Source organism: Anolis carolinensis, chromosome 4 (genome assembly GCF_035594765.1).
Source record: "Anolis carolinensis isolate JA03-04 chromosome 4, rAnoCar3.1.pri, whole genome shotgun sequence".
NCBI classification, from domain to species: Eukaryota; Metazoa; Chordata; class Lepidosauria; order Squamata; family Dactyloidae; genus Anolis; species Anolis carolinensis.
Window position 1 is genome coordinate 68,733,885 of NC_085844.1, and position 25,945 is coordinate 68,759,829.

The window sequence follows — 25,945 nt, forward strand, 5'->3', positions numbered from 1 at the left end:
GTCTACACTGCCAGATAATCTGGAATAAGAAAATAATCTGGGATCAGATCCTAAAATATAGGGCAATGTAGATACAGCCCCAGTTGGTTTCCATAGTTGATAGGTATTTGAACCCTGGTCTCCAAAGGAGTAATCCAATGCTCAAACCACTATACTACATTACACTTTTAAAACCACATAGTACATTATTTAAAAATGGCTATAGTATTCTTTTTTAAAAAGTGTTTTAGATAGTTTTACAAATACTTTGTTCCTTTTCCCTTTGGTTCAAATTCTCTGTCATCTCTCATTTCTTTAAAGAGAAACCAACTTTTCATTGTAATTCAGCACCCTATGCACAGTATGTCTCCCTGTGCCAAATATTTTGGGATTGGTAAACAAACCTAGCACTAAGGTAATTGGGTGGGAAGAAATTCAGAGAAAAGGTATTTCTGTTGGTCTGTGATCTATCACGACAGTGGCAATATAAACTATTTAGTCAAGGGATAGTGTTGTGGGCTCTGGGAGACTCTGAAGAACAGGTTGGTTTGGATACACAGAATAAGGCAATAAGAGAAATTCTCTCCTTGCTTGATATTTCTGCAGGGAATCATGGTTATTTTTGCTGTTCTCAGCTACTGTATTCTATGGTATCTCAATAATATTATTCTTGAGGGAAACCCAATGAAATACAGTGGGTTATAGTGGCAAAGTGTAGCCCTTTGTTTTGTGGTTTCCCTCTCAACAATGCTATTCTTAGGACATAATCACAGAATTCAACACGCTGTCCTATGTGGAAAAGGTACAAAAAGGGTATATATGTGTCCAAGGTTCTCATGTACTGTAGGAAGCTTCCCAAGAGCAACATGCATTCCCCAGCTTGCCAATACCTCTTTTCAGTGGTAAAAACGTGATCATCAAAAATACAGGAAAAGTTATAGAAGGTTGGGGAAAGCATGGGAGTAAAGGTAAAGATGGGAAAGGTAGCATCCCCCCCCAGCCTATTGCCATCAAGAAATGTTAGAGTACAACCAAAGGTCAATAATCCTGGAACATGTGGCCTAAAGAGAACCATGTTCTGGATGCCGTAGTAGGTGGTGATTTGTGCAGGAAAAATGACTCACAGAAGTCAACTGGTTAATATCCTCTCAATTGACAGCCCACTTGGATGTATGAATTTGCCCTTGAGAGTAACTTTCTATTTTTGTTATGGTGCATCATGCAACCATGGCAAACAAGGAAGCAACAGTTTGCAACTGATTTTTTTCCTATTGTCCCCTATACAGTGTTCCCTCACTACTTCGCAGTTCACTTTTAGCAGACTCGCTGTTTTTCAATAAAATCTAAAAGACTATTATATATAATAAAAAAAAAATACAATTTACAGTCTGAGGAAGGGAGGAAGGCGAAGCCAAAGGGAGAGAAAAGGAGCCCAAGCAGCAACGGGAGGAGAAGGAGCCGATTTATCAACACATGATTGGTTGATAAAGACTTAAAATAGTGTATAACTACTAAAATAATGTATAAATATTAAAATAAATATAGCGTCCCTACTTTGTGGATTTTCAATTATTGTGGGTGGTCCTGGAACCTAACCCCAGTGATAAGTGAGGGAACACTGTAATGTTTTTGGGCTATGTGGCTAATCGGCACTGTTTTGTGAGAAAATGCTTTGAAGTTAATGGTGCCAGGTGTTAAGGAGCTAAACATCTTGCCTGCGGTTGGGGAGAGAGGATTTTACTGCATTCTAGGTTCTGTGCTTTTTAAGCTCTAATACTTGTTGATTGTTCCTGTTTAACTACTGGTGTTTAAACACTGTTTATGTTTAACTATGGGTGAAAATAATTCATTCAGTTGCCTGCCTACTGATACAAGGAATCCAGGCTGTACACATGTGATTCAGGGCAATACAAACTTACCCATTATTTCAGACAAGAAGCAAAATATGGTTTCATCAGCTAGAGGAGGATATAGTAGTGTCCCTCAACTCCATCAAAAGTGGAAGCTGTGGAGGAAGAAGGCTAAAGAATGGACAAAGAATCTAGAGGGCAGAAGCAATTTCAGAAATGTTGAGATTACTCAAACTGAGTTAAGTAAATACTGACAAAGAAATGAAGACAGTGCTTAGTGTCTTTTGGGATTCAGAGAAACTTCCATGTGAATTATTGCATGAGGTGGTTGATGGACCACAAAGAAAACTTTGGGAACAAGTCAGAGAGCAATGAAGAACTATATTACTGTATACTCAGCAAATCTACAGGCTGATTGTTCCACTAAAGAACATAGGCTACGGATTAACTGTGTCAAAACGGAATATGGAAATTGCCCTATGGTTAGCTAAAGAATGGAACCAGAGCCTCCTAACTGTTGTGATAGGAAGTTTAAATAGCATTGGTATTAGCAAATTATACTTAAGATAAAGGGTTATTGTAACACCTTTGAGACTGGGAGAAAGAGGTTTGTAGCATAAGCTTCCATAGACTGAGTCTACTTCACCATATGTATAGAGTGAAGGGTCTAGGAACAGACATTTAAATCCACAAATGACCGAGTTGTGAATAATAATAGAAATGCAAAGCCTGTGAATACGGTGATGAGGTGACACATTCAGTTTTTACTATGGCTGCTGGGTGACAAGGTTGGAAGGAAAGCTACTGTGTTTCCCCGAAAATAAGACAATGTCTTATATTAATTTTTGCTCCCAGAGATGCGCTAGGTCTTATTTTCAGGGGATGTCTTATTTTTCCATGAAGAATAATTCACATTTATTGTTGAACAAAAAAATGAACATTATATACTGTACAGTAGTTGTCATCACAAACCAGCATAACCAGACAAATTGTGAATCCTATCAAGAATTTTTTGTTATTACCATTATTTAAATGTACAACTCTCTATGGTATGTACATTTACCAATCTCGCATACTCTGGTGTTCTGTTTGGCGGGCATGCTTCCAAAAAAATAAAAAAAATTTGCTAGGTCTTACTTTCAGGGGAGGCCTTATATTTAGCAATTCAGCAAAACCTCTACTACGTTTTATTTTCCGGGGATGTCTTATTTTCAGGGAAACAGGGTAATGCCTAAAGCCAAGATAAGCAAGTACCCATATTAAAGGAGTTCTTGGAATAGTGCATGTTGCTGGCTGGAAATCAGAAAAAAGATGTGATAAAGTGGACAAAAGAGCTCTCATGAGGCTGGAATATTCAACAGTATCCTGATAAGTGTAGGGTATTAAGAAAACATTGGTCATGTTCAATCCACTTTGTGGTCCAGAGTTTATGGATATAGGCCAATTCTGCTGTTTTTCTTTCCAGTCTTCCAAGGTTGTTTACTTCTGTGTTTGTTCAAGGACTGCTGTTCTGTCTGAAGTGGAATGTCTAGGAAGATTGGTGTTTTGCAACTGAATTTTCTATATCCTTATTCCTGATGTCTAATTTATCGTCTGGTGCAGATCTGTTTGTACAGTCTAGAGCACTGAAGGGCATTGTTGATGGAGACCAAGGACAGGAAATGGCAGAACACCGTTTGGCTCCCAAGTGAAACCACTCAGACCTATCATCCATGAACTACAACCTATTATGGACAATAACGCTACCCCCGCAAGATTTCCTAATGGCCAGCCTTTACTTGCTTAGAAACAGCCTTAAACAGTTACTTATCTACTACAGGACACACAGCACAGATGGAGAAATGATTACAAGACCTTGCCTCAAACTCAGATGCCATCTCTGGCCAAACATCTACTTAGGAAATGCCATCACAAGACATAATCACAATTTTAGAGCTCTTTTCACTTTCTAATCCTCTAATTTGGTATATAGTCTTCTGTGCTACAATATCACTTTGCATACAGATCCAAACTAACAGCTATTACTTTGAATTAAGAGAAATTGGTTACTTATAAATAATTATTTTATACTTTTATACTTTTTATACTTTATACATATGTATTAATTTAACTTGGAATTGCATCCTTGTGCTAGCTATAAGGGGTTAGTTCTGTGATAAGAGAGGTATAGGTCCTGAGATAGTGAGAGTTGGTTTTTCATTGAAAAGAAATGTGATTGGCTGCCATGTCATGATATTCTTGGATTAGTGGAGATATATCCACTTTGTTGGCTATAATGGGCACATTGATGTATGAGAGAGGTTATGATAGCAGTCTGGAAAAGAATGTAAGGTTCAGATTAAGGGAAGACACAATTAAAAGGCACAGCTACCAGGATGTGATTCCAGGACCATCTAAATGGGCCTTACAATTTAGCTTGGGGATGAATGGATATTGGGGTGATCACAAAAAAATAATCTTAATGTGGTCTTGTACTGCATTTAAAAAAGGCATGAGATGCTTCCCTGCATTTTGAGGCAATATAAACTGTTGGGCTGCTTCCTGTTTGAAAGTGTCCTGCTTTCCAAAGGTTCAGGCAGCCCAGGGATAGGGGATGGCATTTACCTTCCCTCATCATTCTGACCCTAGCATGACTGCCAGGTAAAAAATAGTGGTGGTTGCTTCTCAGTGCTTATAGAGACAAAGCAGTTGGATAAGAGAAGAGGGAATGAGTGAATTAGCATCATGACAGGACTGAATGGCGACCACTACCATTTCCATGTCACCACTAAGGTCAGCTTGATAGGGGCAAGGTAAGGGTAACAGTCCAGCAGTGCCAAATTGGTTCCAGCACTGCTGGACCATGTGGATACCATCCAGCCACCGGGCCAGCCTGGGGACATGCAGTGCAGCCACTTACTAGTCCACATGCCAACTCAGCAGCTGCCTATGTAGACTTTGGTAGCGCTCATCCAGAGTACCCCACTCCAGACCAGCACCACAGTTTCTGGCAGGTTTAGGAGTCTGCTAAGTATAACAGAAACAAAGGTTTAGGAATAAAATAAAGTGCTTTGTTTCTCACATATGCTAGATTATTAATGATGACCAAAACCACTTGAGTTAGTGAAGATTCTATTCTTACTTGGTCAGTAATTTATTTATTTATTTCGAGCATTTATATCCTGTCCTTCTCACCCCTGAGGGGGGACTTAGGGCGGCCTGACAATTAGCGATTATTAGATGCTGAAAAACATAGTATTTAAAACAATTACAGTTAAAACAATTGAACTTTAATTTAAAACATCCATAAAACATACATTTAGAAGGTGCATTTCAAGTCGTGATCCAGGTCTGTTTGTTATCCATCATAGGATCGTTTTTACAATTAATGCTGCATCTGCTGCTCAAATGCCTGGTCCCATAACCAAATTTTAAGTTTTTTTGAAAAAGGACAAGAGCGAGGGAGCTACCCTGATCTCATTTAGGAGGAATTTCCTAAATGAGATCACTACTGAGAAGGCACTGAGAAGTAATGGATACTGTATTCTGCCACACAAGGTACAAGGTGGTCAGTGATGGCTGATTTCTGCTGCAGGCTATTGGTGAAGTTTTCATGATAATTATAAATATACCTATGATTACTTCTGATGAAGTAGACTCAGTTTACAAAGGCTTCAGCTACAGTCTTTTTTCTTTGCCTCAAATATGCAACAATATCCCTTTGCATACTAAACACAGTGCCTCGTATTTAATATTACAGTCCTAATATTACATACTTTTCTTTACAGATGTACTAAAGCAGCCATGGGATTGTTCATCAGATGCTATTAAATAACAGGTGTATAGCACTTATACATAAAACAGATGCAGATTATGCATCTTTGCTTGGAATGTAATCTATCAATCTTAATAAATGCACAAAGGACAGACTAAACAAACAGGAGCTTCAAAATTTTCCTGGCAACATTCAAACATTAACCATTTTTCTTGTTAAACTTCAATTTTTGAAGTAAAATATGTAGATCAGTTTTTAGCCTGTCCCATTTAAGTGTACATTATTAAGCATAAATACCAATATTGGAATTTGTAGTTCAGTTTTCAGCAAATGATCTCTTCTTTGATGTTTCACCCAAGAGGTTTTGGTTTTGCTGAGAGTTCATTTAATCTAGTACAGAGGGGATATTTTAACTATCGATTTTAAATTTCATTGAGCTTCACATTTTGATTCCTTTGAGTTTAAATGCTACATATGTGAGTTCAATAAATTATTAATCACTTTCTGATAACCAAGCTTATTCATGTTTATTTTATAACCATTGCATTAAAAGTGAGAACATTCTGAGAAATATTCTTGTAAGGGAACATTCTAATGTTTTCAAGTCTTGAAGGGATTCATGACATTCAGTGATTGTATGGAAGCCTCCAGTGGCACAGCAGGTTAAATCACTGAACTGCTGAACTTGCTGACCGAAATGTTGGCAGTTTGAATTCGGGGAGCAGGGTGAGCTCCCGCTATTAGCCTCGGCTTCTGCCAACCTAGCAGTTCAAAAACATGCAAATGCGAGTAGATTAATAGGTACTGCTCCAGCAGGAAGGTAACGGCGCTCCATGCAGTGTCATGACTGTCACATGATCTTGGAGATCATGGCAATGCTGGCTCTTTGGCTTAAAAATTGAAAATTTTTACCTACCTAGTGGTTGTATAGAGCTAGTTCAAAATTACTGTCTCCAGGAAATATTGGAGGATTTCTTTTCTCATTAAAAAAAGTCCAATGAAATACCACTGCCAGTGACACTATAAAAAGAGCACAGCATTGTGGAAGACCATTTCTCACAATTGACATATCTTTTCTGTTTGGCATTTATTCTGTACCCCATCATAATGAATAAAATGTTTGACTATATCTCACAACAAAATCAATCATAACAAAAAAAAAGTACACAACACAATATTCAAACTTCACTAGATATCAAATAAAAATGTCTAAAGCAAATGTTTTCAAAATATTTTAAATGCAGAGGCAAAAACTGAAAATATCTTATTTATGACAGCAGAGTTATAATTTCCAAAACTCATTTGGCTTGACTAAAGTTAATTGTGTGAAATTATTATGAAGTATGTCTAATTTCAATGAGACATAATTAGTCATGACTGATAATGTTTCCTGATTTGGATTGCTAGTGCTCCTTTTTCTCCTCCCTCTGCCTTACCCCAACTCATATATTGTTTCATGATTTACATCCAAAAGCTGTTTGATTGAGTAATTTCTGGTTGTTCTTAAATCACCCTATTAACAAAAGAATATTGGTGACAAAGGAGACTTAAGTAGTGTACATCATCCATCCCCTTTTCTATACTTAAATCAGTAAATTTGGATATTTCAATACATTCCAGATTAGGAATTTTGTTGGGGTGTAAACTACTGCATATGAATCAAGAAATTGTGGCTCACCATAGCTTCCTATTCACTATAAATATTTGATAAAATGTGGCATTTCAATCAGGAAATAATAAAGACATGTTTGGAAAAAATGAATAAACGGTGCATATTACAGAATAAAATGTTTTTAGATTAACTACAGCCCTAGGGTGCATCTACACTGTAGAAGTAATGTAGTTTTGCACCACTTTAACTTCCATTGCTCTATGCTATGAAATCATGGGTTTTCTAGTGTTTTACAAGATGTTTAACCTTCTCTGCCAAAGAGTGATTGTGTTTCATCAAGCTACAACTCTCAGGATTCCGTAGCATTGAACCATGGCAGTTAAAGTAGTGTCAAACTGCATTAATTCTACAATGCAGATGCATGCCCAGACCTGTTATTTAAAGAACTGGGAACAACAGCAGAATGTTCCAACTGTTTATATGGACCCAAAGTCATAGATTGCTCTGAATTCTGAGGCAGAAACTAAACCTTTTCTCGTTCCAGAAAATATTAATTTGTTTAGGAAATATATCCTGCTTTGTATCACAAAGTTTAAGGACCTTATCAGATGAGCAAGGGGGAAGCAGGGGAAAGTGTGGGACAGCAGAGGGAACCATCAGGCTTCGTTCCCTCCCATCTGGGTCCATGTTCTTTCTTCCCACATTGTTTCCCTGACTTTCCCAATTTCCTCTTTGCCTCCTCTTCTCTTCTTCAATGAGGAGTCAAGTAAATACTCGACTCTTCTGGGCTCCGTTTCTCTCCACTTCCACTATGAAGCCCCACAGAGTACTGTCAAAAGTAGCCCAGCATCATGTGATGGTCTCCATGCAGACTCCTACACAAGCCTTGAAACTTTGAAGGATGTAATTGTACTTGCATGCATGTATTAAAGCCAAAAGGGTACTTTTAAAATGAAAATGTAATGCCATTCAGATTTCAGTGATAATAGTGGCAAAAGATTAGTGGTTAAGATTTGATGATGCTTCAAAATGGGGCCACATGAAACCCGTTGGGCATGTTTATATGTTCAAATCTTTGCTCTGCAGACACTTTTTGGGTAACATATTCTGCCCACCCAAGTTGTATTCTTACACATCTAGGATTATGCAAATTGTTCCTGTAGGTGGATTGCTGATGAGCAGATCTTCTTCTTTGTGAAGAATTAGAACAGGCAGCTTTCCGATGTTTTCCATATCAGCTGTTTAACTAGTTGTTGACATGGACACACCCTCCAAGTAAGGTGAACTTTTATTAAAAAGTGATCTAATTTCATAATATGACAATTGATTCACTTTTAAAGACAATGTTGTTTTGAATATTTCAAAAAGTCTAAATCCACCTACTTATTAAAGCTGCATGAGTAATACTATAATTTGTGGCATCAGAGTGAAAGAAGATCTTGAAGAAGCGGGGGAATCACCTTTCTTTGTGATAAACAAATGCAGATTTAAACTACTGAATATTCAAGGAGTGCAGAAATACAATTCAGAACTTCAATCACATTAGTGAAATCTATAGAGAAGATTCTTGATTCAACACATTCTTTGAATAAATATCCTCCTACTTGCAGGGAAGGGAGACACTTTTCCTTGGTATTAAGTCATTTATCATGTATGTTTTTTCCCCTTGTTGCTTTAGAAAGTATGAAAGCTTTAAAAATGGTGAGCCAAATATGTAGGAGGCAGTCCATTACCAGCTGTATTTTTTTCCAGAATCCAAGCAGCAGATGTTTGAAATAAAACTTGGTCTGTTTCTGTTTGCACTGCAAATAGTGGCAAAGGAAACAGGAAAACAAGAGTGAGGATATTTTTAAAAGTCAGTTATTTTATGCCTAGATTGTCTAATAAGTCATTGTTAAGGCCAATATCAACTTGACTGCAGAAGAAAAGAAAAATACCAGAAAAGAAAATTGGAAATCAGTTTCTTTTCTTGCTAATTTCCATGCTGAGTGATGCAGGCAAAATATTTAATGATTTTACTAACTTAAAGAAGTAAAACTTTCTCATGACCTCATCAGACGGGCAAAATTGCCCATTGTACAATGATCCCTCTTCACTTGCAATACAGAGCCCGCCAGCTCCCATCCCATGACATAGATCTACTTCTGGCGGGGCTCCCTGGTGCAAGTGAAGAGGAAGCATTGTCAGCTGCCACAGCAGCAGCACGGGAGGCTTCCTGTCTTGCATAAGCAACAATGGGTGGAAGCTGGGTGGAAAATGCTTCCCCCATTGGATGGGGTGAGGGGAAAGCTGGGCATGTGGTGTGCAGAGCAATGGGTTCCTCACACCAGTCCTAATGTGATGAGGTCCTCATACACATGTTTCATCATACACACTTTTCTTGTCCTTCCAACTTTAGTGCAACTAAATTTAGATATTGTGAAGGTGGTGTGTTATGAATAATCAAAATACAAGGAAGATATTGGTGTGAGACTTTATGCATTCTTACCAATCTGTAACTTCACCTTAACAAGTAACTGAACACTTTTCTTACATGAAAAATACACACATCTAGTTCAAGATTGGGATTAATTTCCACATACAGATGCACACTAGGTTGTGAGCTTCAATTGCTATTCCACTCCACACGTAAATGTTGCATAGCTATGCTATAAGTCTGAATGTAGACATTTAGAACTTCATCACATGGCCTTACCGATTTGTAGAGAAGCGTGGAGGTCTGTCCCTATAGTGATGGCAATAATGCCTTTTGATTGCAAATTGCTCTGTGAAACTTTTACTCCTTCCCATCCCACTGTTTTCTTGACGTGTTCTTGACTCCTTGTTGCCTGCCTTCACATTCATCACACAGAGGAAGGCTTGTCAAGTTCTCTGCTTTTCCCCCTTCTCTATCAACTGAAAAATCTCTCTTTTTCTCTTTCTCTTTTTTTCAGCTGCCTCTGGCATCGCCTCCCCAGCCAAACATTGCTCTCCATTGCTCTCTGTCTGCAGCAGCTCTTTCTTGCTTTTCAGCCACAAAATGGGACAGGGAAGGATACTTCTCATCCCACATGTTTTTAGCCTTAAAAAGTGTATCAAATCGCAGTAGCAAAAGATGATTACTCACCCATTGTGGGAGCTCCCCCCTTCAAACTCATTTCAATGATGGATGGGAACACATGTTGGCCGGAAGTAGTTCAATGTCATGTGATGTATTCTGTACCTCTCCATCATTTAAATGAGCCTGAAGTGTCCTTGGATGGGGAAATAAGTCAATGTGATAAAGTCCTTTAGACTACATTTAGACTATACAAACCCGAGGTATCATCTCAATACTGAAAATTTACAGGGGAGTAAGGTGAACAAATTTAAGGAATGCTGAATAGCAAATTAATAAACGGATTAAAAAAAAACCAAACAAACCCTAGAATAGGCACAAATCATAGACAAACAAGAGAGGGAAACATGAGCCAAATGTTGCAGGGTGTTTTATTTGACTCATACAATCCACTGCATTTTGCAGATGGTATACACCCCCCGTTAATGTAGAAATAACACAAAATGGCAGACTGACTAACTTGTGCTTTCATATATACAGCAGATCTTTGAGTAGTATATGACATTCTGTGATGAAATATCAGTCCTTGGTATTAAAAACCTATTACATATTCCAAAAGGTGCCCATCTAATGCCCATCTGCACTGGGAAAAATTCTCCTCAAAAACCATAATTTTAGATTTCCCAGAATTAATTTTATACCATTTTGTAAATCAGAATTTTAAAGCTTCCTTAGTAGATATTTTAGGCCAGATATAAAATGTGAAGGAATAACTACATCATTAGTATAGAGAGGGAATTTTCTTATTGCAGACTTGGACAAATTACCACTGGGGTCCATTAAAGTATCTTTAATGTTATTTACAAACAGATTGAACAAAATTGGCACAAGAATACAGCTTTGTTTGACAAAGATGATACAATATAACAGCCTCTGAACAAAACTGGGACAAGAATACATTCTCTGGACATGGATATTTTGCTAGAAATCTCTCCTGAGTGTAGCTTTTAAGTTTTAAGATGCCAAACAAGTCTTATCAAGCAAAACCTTGTCCAGCTTCAGTCAGAATTTCTGGAGAAATAGTCTGGCTTTAGATTCATAAAAGCTGGTAATAGCTTGCCTTGAAGGGATCTAGAATAATTCACAGCAAAGTGAGAAAGGACCAAACAATGATCAAAAGTTGAATAATTCTCTCTCAATGCAGCTTGTGACTCAGTAAAATGTTATTAGAATTCAAAAAAGAGGTCAATCTGTTACATAGAAAATGAGCATATAACTTTCCCATTATTGATAGCGGACTGATACATCTGCAATCCCCTGGATGAGTGGCTTGACCTTTCTTATAGATTGGTACAACAATTACTTGCTTCCAATCAGCAGGGATTTTGCCAGAAATATTAATCTTGATAAAGAAAGCAGTTAGCACTGATGGTCACCAATGATGATTAGTTTTAATAAGTCCAGCAGGGATATAGCCAATCAATACCCAAAGCATTTCTACTTTTAAATTATAGAGTTAAGTCAAGATACTTGTTCCACACATGTCAGATTCCAAGCATACACAAACAAAAGTATGGCATCATAGGAATAAGCAAGGACTCCAAATTATTACTGTATGTAAAGATGGGTATAAAATGATCCTCCCATATTTGAGCTGGAATAACATGATTTGTTGCTTGTAGGGCTGTTCAGAAAGTCGTATGTGCTTTGAATGTCATTTATATTTCAAATGTTCTGTACATTCAATGCCATTTTTGAAATGTGAGCAGCGCCCATACAAAAAACTAACTATTTGAAACAATCACCTACACTGTTTCAGAAGAGTTAAATAAGTCTCGGAAGTCTCCCAAAGTCAGTGCAAGCAAACTATATAGGGGGTGAAGCCAAACATGATATTGTGTTGTCGAAGGCTTTAATGGCTAGGATCACAGGATTGTTGTATGTTTTCCAGGCTGTATGGCCATGTTCCAGAAGTATTCTCTCCTGAGGTACCTCACAACCTCTGAGGATGCCCGCCATAGATGTGGGTGAAACGTCAGGAGAGAATACTTCTGGAACATGGCCATACAGTCCGGAAAACATACAACAACCCCAAGCATGATATGTCTCTCAGTCTACCAGGGCTAAGGGAGAGGGGTTTACTGTACTGACTACATGACACTGAGGCTTTAACGCAAATAACATTCTGGGAAATGTAGTTTAGGGCAGGCATTTTCAATTCTCTGCCATAGGAGTCCTCTCCTTCCCAAACTACATTTCCCAGAATTCTGTTTGCATCAGAACGTGGCTTAATGGGAGAAAAAGTTCCAAGTAATATATTGAATCTGCAAAGAGAACTGTTAGTAAGTAGTAAATCTGTTCTGGACTGACTAGTCAGGAGGAATATCCCTCAGTTGAAGTTCTATATTATTTTGATTTTCCCATTTGTGTTATGTGAAGTTAAGAGAGAAAAAAAAATAAAACTTTAAAAATTCCCTAAAAATTGATGGATGTTCAGATCTTTCTGAAACTTGAGGGGAATGATGTCCTGGTTATGGTTTGTCATTATAGAGAAATTCGAGGGGATAGTTTAAAAAATGTTGTTCACAAAAACTTCAAAAATATTTTTAAAATCAGTGAATGATCGAAACGTTCTGAAACTTGCGAGGCTTCGAGTGGTAAATGTGTGCTATGATTGTAGCAAGTTTCATTGAAATAGCCTAAAACCCCATTAGTGTCCCCATTGGCATGCATAGGCTAATAACAAAAAAAAGTCTTTTTGGAACTCTATAATAGTTTTGACACTGACCCCTTATGATTTTTCCAAAACACTTTAGAATCAAAACAGGGGTCACATGATTTTTGTTAAGACATATGAAGCAGGTTTTTTGAGTCATGCATTCACTTAATCACTTGTGTTTGAGATCATGAAGCTCCTGAAGTAAGCTGCCAAAACATTTTTGTGTCATTATTCTGTAAAGTATTCTGCAACAGTGGCCATGGATTAGGTTTGCATTTAGATTTTTTCAAGACAGTAGGGTCTTATAAGCTTTTTTTCAACTGAAAATAGATAAAAGGAATATGGCTTGACTCCAATTTTCTATACGCAATATAGGAGTCTCCTAAGACTTTTTTCTTCAATTGGCACTCCTTATTAAACCAAATGTTACCCTTGAGATTTTTAAAGTCTGCACTAGCATGGCAGGGATTCATTACATATGTTATATCTTCCATATGATGGCTCAAGCCTTCATATGTCTCAAAGTTAGTTATAGCAGGTTGCTCAGATATTCTTTCAGATCATTAAAAAATCTGTTGGGTCAGAATTAAATTTTATCTCAATAAGACTTCTTAGATTGGGAGACCATCTATTGTCCATCAACAGTAAAATACCCATATTTACTCAAATTTAGTGTGCTATTGAATCTAATGCTCACCTCAATTTTCAAGACCCTGTCCTGACAAAGAGGAACCCGAGCTTGGTGAGGCAGTTCACAAAGGCTGCAAGAGGGAGGAGAGGAGAGTCCAGATTTAGAGGAATGCTGGAAGGAGTGGGGGGGGGGGGGAAGAGAGAGGTTTTGGCATGATTCTAATGTGTCGTCAATGTAATGCACACCCCAATTTTGGCTAAGCAATTTAGCCAAAAAAAGGTGTGCATTACAATTTAGTAACTGCGGTAGTTAAGACGATTTTGAATTAATCAAATCTTTTCCCCTGAAACTAATATGTAAGAGCTAAAGGCTGATGCTCACTTTCTGTTCTATGCAAAAAAGAATAAACTAACTGAAAACATTTCTAGAAACAAAAAAGATTCACAGTACTAAATTCGCATATATTTGAGGAATTAAATTCATCCGTACAATTTTCTGAGGTAACATCATTTAAAATGAATAAATCCAGCCTAAGTTGCTATTGGATGAATCAGAAATCATCAAAATTCTACCTCAGACCATTTTTTCCAGAAAGGGGAAGAATCTATTCTCTTTTCTTTCACTTAATACTAGATGCCTGGATCTAACTTGGGCCCCATCTACACTGCCATATAGTGCAATTTGATGCTGCCTTATATATGTCAACTAGCTGTGCCCGGCCACGCGTTGTTGTGGCATTTTTTGGTGGTGTTGGTGAGAAATTGTTGAGGTAGTGGTGGTATTGAATGTCTGTTGTATGGTTGTCTTTATGTTTAGTATGCACACTGAAGTGGATTATATGGCAGTGTGGAGTCAAGATAATCCAATTCAAAGCAGATAATATAAGATTCTAAATGGGTTATATAGCTGTGCGGAAGGGCCTTGAGTCTACACTGCTATATAATCCAGTTCAAATCTGATAATCTGTGGAAGAGGCCTAAGTGAGGCCTAACTGTGCCTGTCCCCTGGGCTGAGTAGGTTGCTAGGAGACCAAGTGGGCGGAGCTTAGCCTTCAAACTGGCAGCAATTGGATAAAAACTATTATTCCTCTCCCTGTAATTAGGACATTATTTTTCTTTTCTTTTTGTTGTATCAACCTAGAGCCGTGAATGATGGGTTGTGTTGTCAAATTTCGAGGGCCTGTAGTTTTGTTGTTTTGTCCGCTGCCCTGATGCCATCACTCTTATATATATATAGATGTAGAGTCATTTAATACAGTTTAACCACATTGACATCTACACTGACCATATAATGAGTCTTAGAAGTGTAGATTGGACCTTGGTGTTGAAAGCTCCAACCTTGCTATTAAGATTTCCCATAAGGTATAGAAAAGACTAGAGGCACTCCGACCCACACCATCAAAAGTTATCTTATTCTGCTTTAAATGTTTTATGTTAGCAAATACATGGGTGGGAAGGGTATTTTAAATCATGTAATACTGCAAACATGTAAATATATCATGAAGGACAAAGCTACAGCCATCAGTTTCCCAGGGGATGTAAAATGCAGAGTAATCTTGAGGAGGAGGAGAGCTAAGAAAGGATACCACTTTATTACCTAATAGAAATGTGCTAATAAAAATATGGAACTCTACACCATTTTAGCCTACCGCAACTAAAATGGTGGTGACAGAAGGTAAGTAGCATTTCACTTGACGAACAATTGCAAAAGGTAAATTTTGGTTCAGTGATATTAAAATGTGAGGACACTTCAGGAGCTGACAAACAAGACTTGAAGCAAACTCAGGAAGAGAATTATCTTTGGCTCTGTACGTGTATGTGCCTGCATTTGTGCATGACATGGCTTTTTAAAAAGTCCTCTACAATCGGTTGTACTGCAATTCCTTCTAATTAAAAGATTAGTTTCAAGTTAAGCAAAAGACCCACTTTGCATTACTTAAAGATCTTATGTGGGAAAATTTCTGTAGGGCACTTTTTGGGGGCAGTGGGTGGGAACTAAAAGTAAGTGAAAAGATTGAATCATTTAAGGACATCTCTCTCTCTTTCTCAATCTCTCTCTCATTTTCTTTCTTTTCTTTGTTTCTTTTGTTCTTTTCCACTCTTTCCTGTCTCACTTCTAGCAGCTTTCCAATCACATTAAAGTTGCTGCAGGTCTCCCTTAAAGTTCTGTTTTTAGCAAGTTTGCTCTGTGAAGCTTCAGGCCCAAATATTAACTGAAACTTTTCTGACCTTTCCTATCAGCTGTTCAAGCACTAATGGTGAGGAGCCTGCCCTGAGCTCTAACAAGCAGAAAAGCAGCAGCAACTGAAGGCTTCAAAACAGTGGTTTGGTTATATAAGCCTTTTCCTTCACATTGTGTGTTAGAGAAATTTCATATAGCAACTCTCTATAGGTTTCACCTTTGGTTTAGTAAAAATAATCAATTGTATGCAGATTTAGCACACACATTTTTCATATATTTGTGTGTTAAAGTCACAAGGAACATATACTCTCCAGAAATTGTTAACTGCAACTTCTGTCAGTCTTATCCAGGTGAGTCAAAGATGGGGATTGACAGGAGTTACACTACCTTGTCACACGGCTGCCGGAATCAATCCATGTCATTGGGGGACGTGGGGAATCCAGCACCCCACGTCCAGCATCCCGAGGCTCTAGTTAAGGGCAATCCCATGGGGGAAAGGGTCGATCATGCAGATTATTCCCATGGCTTCCTATGGCAACATGGGAAGCCTCTCGTGTTGCCGTGGTGGCGGCATGTGCGAGCTCCACCCTGCTTCATCCACAGAGCCCTGCCAGAGTCGTTTCATGGGAACCAGAAGGCTCCGTGGATGACCTGGGCTAAACTGGTGTATGCCGCCAAATTATTATTATTATTATTATTATTATTAATAATAATAATAATAATAATAATTTTTATCATTATTTTATTTTTATACTCCGCCCCATCTCCCCGGAGGGACTCGGGGTGGCTTATATGGGGCAACGCCCAGGCGAAACAGACAATATAAAACTCAACAATATAAAAACAGATCAATAAAAACAAATATCACATATACAAAAAACATACTTTGATAAAATCCTGGGTTGACTCCTAAAATGATCTGGGCCAAAAAAGTGTGAGTAGTACGAGCTATAATTAGGGAAGAGGTAGGTACCTGGAACAGTTGCCCTGTTACAGTGCTAGGGAAGGAGTACATAGAGAGAATATGTCCAGCTAACGGAGTGGAAAATGCTATAAAAATAAAATAGACAACAGGACAATCCCAAGCTATAGAAATCATTCGCCAAAGGCCTGTTGGAAGAGCCAAGTTTTCAGGCTCTTCCAAAAAATAAGGAGGGTGGGGGCCTGCCTAATCTCCTTGGGGTGAGAATTCCAGAGCCGGGGGGGGCACGATGGAGAAGGCCCTCTCCCTCATTCATACCAACCGTGATTGTGTGGGTGGTGGGAGCGAGAGGAGGGCCTCCCCTGACGAATGAAGAGACTGTTGTGATGAAGTTGTTCAGTCACATGTTATTTATTTATTCATGTATTTACAGTATTTATATTCCGCCCTTCTCACCCCAAAGTGTGGATCACAATGTACATGGCAAACATTCAATGCCATTCAACATACAACATACAGACAGAGACACAGAGGCTATGTTAGGTGAGCCACACATTCCTAACATTTTTCTTAGATGGAAGCATCTTTGCTGAAGAAATCTAAACAAAGCACAATGCTATTCTGTGAATCTTCCAATGTTACTGGTACCTCTAGGTGTTATCAGTTTTTGCAGTATGCTTATAAGATAAAATATTTTAACAAATGGAAGAGATAGAAAGCAAGGGTAAGTTTTGAATTATGATTTCATAGACTATGTATAGACTATTGTTACTGGGATGAATATAGCACAGGTCTGTGTATCTCTAGTTGTAATAGATCCTGGAGTAATAAGATATAGTATAAAGTCCCCAAACCCAATTTTAGCTACTGCATCCCTTCAATACAACAATTTCCTAACCAGTAGACAGCAAGGGCAAGGCAGAGGTGAACTATCTATATTCCTATTTCTGTAAACATGGATTAAATGAGTCCTGTGTATCCAGTCATAAGAACTCAGCTGAGTATTGGATGGTGCAACGAAAAGTCTTACCATACACTCCACTTCCTTCTAAGAGAAGGATCTAACAGAAATGTGCTAAATCTGACCTTTTCCTAGGCAATTGTCAAAATTTTATTAATGGCATACACTAATATAACCTCCTGTCATGTGCACAGGGCCGTAGCCAGAAAAAAATTTCAGGAGGGGTTTTGAAAATTGGGGGGGGGGGGTTTAACCCCTAGCACACACCCCTCCCCACTACAAACCTGTCAATATCTGCTTGAGATAGTGCCTGGAGGGACTCTTAATGTTTTGTGTCTCATAGACTTAGCATGGGGATTTGGTTAACCAGTTAAAATTCATGAGTAAACCAGGATTTTTTTATAACCTGAAAAATTTCGGGGGGGGGGGGGTTGAACCCCTAAAACCACCCCCTCGCTACAGGCCTGCATGTGCATATATGTTTTGAAGGTTGTTGGAGGTTTTTTTGGGGGGGGAGGCAAAAAAAAATCACCCAACACCACCTTGGAAAATGATCCCTCAATGATGAGTACTGAAGATCCCAGAAGTCAATAGCTCTTCCTTACTCCTGACTGGAAAACTGTAGCCAGGTGGTGCTAAGGAAATCTTCTAATCACAGATTGCCCATGGAGAGATCTCCTGTGTCAATTTAGGTGTGTTGTGGCACCACTAAATCTAAAAAACTCAGAAGCAAAGCAGAAATATGCTACCATAAAGTTTTTTTTTTTGTTTTTTTTTTTTTTTTTTGTCATCTTATCCCACTCCCACCCTCCCACCCTCCCCTCCTTGTACATACACTTTATACAACAAACTACAGAAGTTACATTTGAAATATCAATCTCAATCTTAATTTTTCCACTCCACATCTTAGTACATTCTCTAAATAGTTCTTAACTGGTTCCCACATCCCCTTGATTATTGCAATATTTTCAATTTTATCTATATTATTCCATTTGCAATTTGTGATTTCTACATTTAACATATCAATTATATACTTATACCAATTCGTCAGAGTCCATTTTGTTTTATCTTTCCAACCGCTCACTAAAACAATTTGTGCACATGCTATTAATTTGTCAATCATTTTTTCTTTTTGTATATTCTTCACTTCTGTTATCCTTGCATGTAGTACATTTCTATTAACTATTACTATTTGTAGATTTAGCATTCTATTGATTTCTCCTTCAATCATTCTCCAGTATTCTTGCACCCGATCGCACTCCCATATCATATGATTGAACACCCCTCTTTGTTCACAACCGTGCCAACACCTATCTTTCATCCCTGGTAAAAACCGTGAAAGTTGTGCAGGAGTTCTGTACCATTTTTGTAACATTTTCCTTCTTGCTTCCCTTAATACATTGTACTTTTCTTTTGCTATATTACTTATTTCCCTTTGTATATCTTCCCTCTCAATTTCCATGTCCATTCTCCATGTTTGGAAAATTTCCTCTACTATTTCTTCTTTTACCGTTATAATTTGTTCATACAGATCTCCTGCCACCTTCTTTTCCTCTCTCAAACATTTCCTAATCGCCTTCTCAAATGGACTGTCCTGTTCTCTAATTTTTTCTCTCAATCTAAAAATTTCCTGTCTTATAGCCCAGCTTTGAATCCAATTCCCTGATCCTATCCAATTCTGAATTTCTTTTTGTTCTACAGGGTCTCCATCTATTGTGTACAAATCCTCCACTAACCTTTTCCCTCTACTTTCAATTGATCTCAATGTTCTGCCTATAATTTCGTTGTTATTGTAATTAATTTGCCATATAGTTGCCATCTTATTCTCATTGCCTGGACTTAGCTTCTTCTTTCTTTTTTTCCACACTTTTATTGTTCCTTTAAAAGGTTCCTTAAATTCTGCTTCTTCTCTCCTACTCCATTCCCTAAATATTATTTCTTTTTCTTTAGTATTATTTATTATCTTCTCCATATTTGCCCATTTTTTTTTAGTATACTGTATTTCCAATAATCTTTGGATTTGAAACGCATCGTGATAGACTTCTAAACTTGGAATCCCCCAGCCTCCCTCTTCCTCTTTTGCATTTAACCATTTGTCCCTTATTCTGGGCCTTTTTCCTCCGACTGCCCATTTTCTTATTCTCCTGTCCCATGTCTTTAGTGTCTTCCTATCTACTGTGTTCGGTAATGTTTGAAATAAATATGTCAATTTTGGTATTATAAACATTTTTAGTGCCCTTATTCTGTCCACTCTTGTTAATGTTTTTCCTTCCCAATTCTTAAACTGTTTCTCTATTACCTTCCATTTTTGTTTATAATTCCCCTTGACTATACTCTTTGGGTTTTTATATATCCATACTCCTAAGTATTTCAGCTTCTTTAATCCTAATCTTAACCCTGATATTTTCCTAATCTCCAGTTGTTCCCTTGGTGGGGTATTAAGACATAGTATCTCTGACTTTTTAATATTAACGAATAGTCCTGATATATTTTTAAATTCTTCCAGTTTTTTAATAATATCTTTTACCATAATTAACGGTTGACTTGTAATAATCATTGCATCATCGGCAAAGAAATTAAGCCTTATTTCTTCCTTTTGTCCTCCTCCCTTTTCTATTTTGTACCCTGTCCAATTGGTGCTATTCCTGATACTTTCAGCTAGCATTTCTATCGCTATTACAAATAAAGTGGGGGATAATGGACAACCTTGTTTTGTACCATTTAAAATTGGTATCTCTCCTGTCCTTCCATTATTCACCCTTATTTTTGCTTTACAGTTGCTGTACAATTGTTGCAGCGTTTTGCAAAAGTTTTCCCCCATATTCAACTGTTGACATAATCTTAACAGATAATTGTGATTGACTTTATCAAATGCTTTGTAAACATCCAATTTGAGAATTCCCATTTTTTTCTTATTCGAATTTGCATGATTCATTGCAATTACTACATTTTTTATTGGATCCCCAATTTTTCTTCCCTTCACAAATCCATATTGATCCTCTTTGATTATTTTTGGCATTATTGTTTCCAATCTTTTTGCTAAAATTTTTGTAAATATTTTATAATCTTGATTGCATAGACTAATGGGTCTGTATGACCCTGGTTGTGTTAAATCTCTCCCCTTTTTGGGTATAGTTATAATTTCTGATACTTTCCATGTTAGGGGGACTTTTTGCTTAGTGTATATTTCATTGAACAATTCTGTTAGGTGTGGTGCCAACTCTTCCATAAATGCTTTATAATATTCTGCTGGAAATCCATCTGGCCCTGGTGACTTGCCTCCCTTTAACCCTTTAATTGCCCTTATTGTTTCCTCTTGCGTTATTGGTTGGTTTAATAACTCTCTGTCTTCCTCTGCAATTTTTTCTCTGATATTTAAGTTCCCTTGCATTACCCTCTCTTCCTTATATAGATTTTTATAATATTTTGCCATTATCTCCCTAATCTTACTTTGCTCCTCTTGTTCTTTCCCATTTTCGTCTTTCAATCTCTTTATCCATGTTTTTTCTTTTTTCTTTTTCAAATAGTAAGCCATCCTCTTCATTGATTTTATATTCCAACTTTGGGAATAGCTTTTAACGTATAGATATTTATTTATTATATTCCTTTCCTCAAATGCTTCTAATTGGTTTTTTTTCTCCTTTAGCTCTCTCCAAATCTGTCTATCCTTAGTCCTTTTATGTTTGTCTTGCAGGGTTTCTATTTCTTTTATTCTCTTATCCTGTTCATTCCTCCATCTTCTTCTAAGATTTACCTCTAAACTTATACAGTGACCCCTTATCACTGCCTTACTTGCATCCCAAATTATATCTTTAGTTACTTGTCCATTGTCATTGGTCTCAAAATACTTATTTATTTCTTTCCTAATTGTTTCATATTCTTCCTCTCTACTGTTTAAAACTGTGTTATATCTCCAGGTTCTTTCTTTTCTTTCTATTTCTAATTTTACTTTTACTCTTAATGGTGCATGATCCGATAAATGTATTGGAAGTGTTTTTGCTTCTAGAATCACTGATTGGTTTGTATTTTTCCCCAGAATATAATCTATTTTGCTATATGTGTCATGTCTTCCCGAGTAATATGTCCATCTATTATTCTCTGGTTCCCCTTCTAATAAATCATTCATGTTGTATTCCCTTATATTTAACTTTCTATTACTATTTTGCCTTGTTGTTACCAATTCCAGGTTATAATCTCCTGCACAATACACTTCTCCTTGTGCAAACTTATCAATTTCCCCAAATAGCTTTTTTAAATACTTTTTTTGATTTTTGTTTGGGGCATATATACACACTAAAGTGATTCTAATTTTTTCAATTTTCCCTTTAATCATTACCCATCTCCCATCTGAATCCCTTTTTACCATTTCCACTTGGAAGTCTATTGTATTTTTAATTAAAATTGCCACACCCCGTGCTCTATTTGAACCTCTCGATTCATACACCTGTCCCCAAATCCTATCATTAAATAATGGAGTATGGTCCTTTCTCTTATGACATTCTTGTAAAAGCAGAATGCCAACTTTATAATCCTTTACCATTTTCATAACTTTTGCCCTTCTTTGTGGAGTTGATAAACCATTAACATTATGAGACATTATTACTACTTCACCCATAACCAGGTATTATTTGCATTTACCCTCCTGTAGTTTCTTTCCCCTGTCTGCTTGTCTTCCCATCCTCCCCCATGCCCCCCAGAGTCCAGACCTCTCCCTCCTCCCATCAGAGGGAGACCTGAAAGAGTTTTCCCTTTGTTCTCTTCCATTCCCAGACTCCCTCCCACCGGTGACTGCGTTGCCATCCACTGCTCTCCCCTCCTGCATCATCTTTTACCCCTTTAACCCCATTTGTCCAAATTTCATTATTCCACAAATGTTAGGCTGTTCATTCTTAAGTCTCTGTACTAGATCTCGTTTCAATTCTTCTATTCTCCTCTCTAATTTTCTGTTTTTTAAGATCTCTTAATTGTTTTTCTATAGATTTAATTTGTTCTAAATCCAGGTCCTTCAAATTCCTTAAAGTTCTCTTTTCTTCCCTGTCCTTTGGATCTCCCATTGCAAATAGACTCTGAAGTAAGTCTGTCTCTGTTGGTCCGCCTCTCTCTGCAGTCTCCAGCTCCCTCGATGCTTCTTGTCCAGTCGGCTTGTCCTTGGTCTTATCTGATTCCTCCTCCAGACCGTCTGTTTCTTTTCCGTCTGTATCCAGTTTTAACTGTTTAAGCATTTTCCTCCCACTTTCCAAGTCGGAAGCTTTATATAATTTATTGTCTTTATATACAATTAGGGTGGCTGGAAAAGCCCAGGTATAACGTTGTCCTTTCCTTTCCAAAGTTCCTGTAATTTCCCTCATTTCTGCTCTCTTTCCCAATGTCTCTGAAGATAAATCCAGGAGTGGCCATACTTTACTGCCAGCCAAGGTCAGGTTCTTCATTTTCCTCAATTTTCGATAAACAATGTCCCTTTCAGCCTCCCTTGTGAACCGTATCAAAATATCCTTGGGTTTCCTGCCTCCTCTGAAAGCCCAATGTATCCTCTCGATTCCTTGCGATGGGACCTGAGCATTTGTTGCAAGCCACTCAGCTATAACTCCCTTCAGATTCTCCTTTATCTGAAGACTCTCTCCTGCTGCTCTCAAACGCAGATTGGCTCTTCGGGATCTGTCCTCGAGGTCAGCAACTTTATCTAGAAGTTTTCTATTAATGTCTCTCAGAGTGATTAATTCACCTTTTTGTCTTCTGATCTCCGCTGCTGCCTCCTTAAACTTTTCTTGGCATTCTTCCACTTTATTCTCTATCAGCCCGAGTTTGCTATTAATTTGTGTGATTTGCTCTCTTGTCTGCTCATTTCCCTGTCTTAAAATCTCCATGTTTAATTTAAGATGTTCCAATGTAGTTATAATTTTGTTCAATTTTTCTTCCTCCCCTTCCTTCTCCTTTCTGTCCGCCATACTCACAGTTGTCCGAACTTCTGTTTGGATTCTGAGATTTATGGCTTCAGTCACCTTTGATTGTGACCTCCCAGCCTTCTCTCTTTTCTCCTTTGATCCGGACTCCAGTTAAGGAGAGATTTATGACCCTTTATGGGCTTTTTGAGGCTTTAATTGCCTTTATAGTTAGGAGAGCAATTAGGCACGTCTACTCTCATTGACGCATGCGCAGCTCCCCCATATGCTACCATAAAGTTACATTATCTCAGATCTGTATACAATCTCAGACAATTTGTAACTGTTCATTGTGTTTAGCCTACCAAAAACGGGATTATAAAAAAGAATGTGGGTACCAGAAGCAGGACCTATTACATGCTTTTTATTTATCTCAGCAACAAAACAAATCTATCTTTTTTGCTGCCATGTTATCCTAAGAGACAATAAACGTGTTGCTTAAAGAAATAGAAGTACTGTTTGCTGGATCATACAAAATTCTTTTTTTTAAATACATAACTCCACCAAATCTGTACTTTCTTCCTATACTTTCACATTTTTCTTTAAAATAACTTTACACAGAAGAATAAACCTTGAATAAATGGCACACACTTTAAAAAAATGAGTACCAAATGACCAATATGTCAGCGTTCTCTAGCTATTGTATGCAATAACAAAGAAACCACATAGTCAACAGCTCCCTGTTATAACATCAAACATGTTTAAGAGGTACAAGCCTATAACAAATGTCTGATAAAACCATTTGTCTTTTCATGATTTGTATGTACATTGAAAAATAATCCTCCAGTCTTCTACTTCCATGTGAATTTTCATGGACACATATATCATAATCTCTCAGATTCTGGAAAATTGTATTAAATCAAATTGTAAGCCTTAATAAGCCAATTCTAGTTTCATAATTCCAGTACTATACTGATAATTTGAAAGTGATTTTATAATAGTAATACTTTTTTAATGATTGTTTACTTCTATTTGGAGTTTGAATTAGTTACATAAAAAGGTACACTGAAATAGGCTTAATCCTTTGGGAAATTATAAGGATCATAAAATCTGACCCAAAGAAAAAATAAGAAAATATTCTTTTCATATGGCAATACTCAACACAGTCTGCTATTTTGCTTTGACAGTTTCATATCTACACCTTCATACCAAAGTAGAATTTGGATTCCAATTTAAAATAAATCTAGGAGGAACCCCTGTGGAGCACAGCAGTTGTGATCCAAATCACTTATTCCATTTTAACATTTTACTCAAATGGCAAGAAACTGAAGGGACTTTCTATCAAAACTTCTATTCAAAGAAAAGCATCGGGAAGACCTATATTACCAGCTACTCCATTAAGTATGTAGATAGATAGATAGATAGATAGATAGATAGATAGATAGATAGATGATAGATAGATGGATAGATAGATAATAGATAGATCCATAACTGTTTTGTATTCACAATTGCAATGTAGTTACAGCTGTAACACTATTGCCACAATCGTACGTACACACACACACGGCTCACAACTACATCAGGCATCCATTGCATGGGGAGAAGGAAGTCAATTTTGGTGGTGACTACAACACTACTAAATGAGATTCATGGTGGAGGGTCTAACCAAAAAAGATTAGTTGAATGTGTTGTCGAAGGCTTTCATGGCCGGGATCACAGGGTTGTTGTATGTCTTTCGGGCTGTGTGGCCATGTTCCAGAAGTATTCTCTCCTGACGTTTCGCCCACATCTATGGCAGGCATCCTCAGAGGTTGTGAGGTACCTCACAACCTCTGAGGATGCCTGCCATAGATGTGGGCGAAACGTCAGGAGAGAATACTTCTGGAACATGGCCATACAGCCCGAAAGACATACAACAACCCAAAGATTAGTTGGTTAAGTATACTTTGTCTTAACCAAGTTGCTAATATGAATATAGCCCTTAAACCACAAGTTTTCTTTCCATGAATAGATGAGTTCTTTTTCCTTTTGAATGGGAGGAAGTTTTCACTCATTGAAGAGTTTCTTCTAAGATCATAACTCATCTTCCTTTCTGAGGTCTTTGGAGATTCTACAGAAGCTCTTTGGATTCTGGCTGACATAGCCTTCTTCTACCAATTGTTTGTGTGGTTACAAGGAAGTTCACATCCAGCTTCGTCGCACCTAAAAGGTCAAGAGAAATGTGTGATACAATTTGAACTGGACCTGTTTCTGAACTGTAGAACTTTCATGTACTATAACATCCAAAAATAGGATTGCTAGGTTCTAAACGCATATATGGAGATATTGTTTCAAGTGGTACCTATATTCATGTCCTAGTTACCCCAAGAAACCTTTATGGAAGGAGAAAAGGAATTAAAGACAGTTTATGATCCAGCATG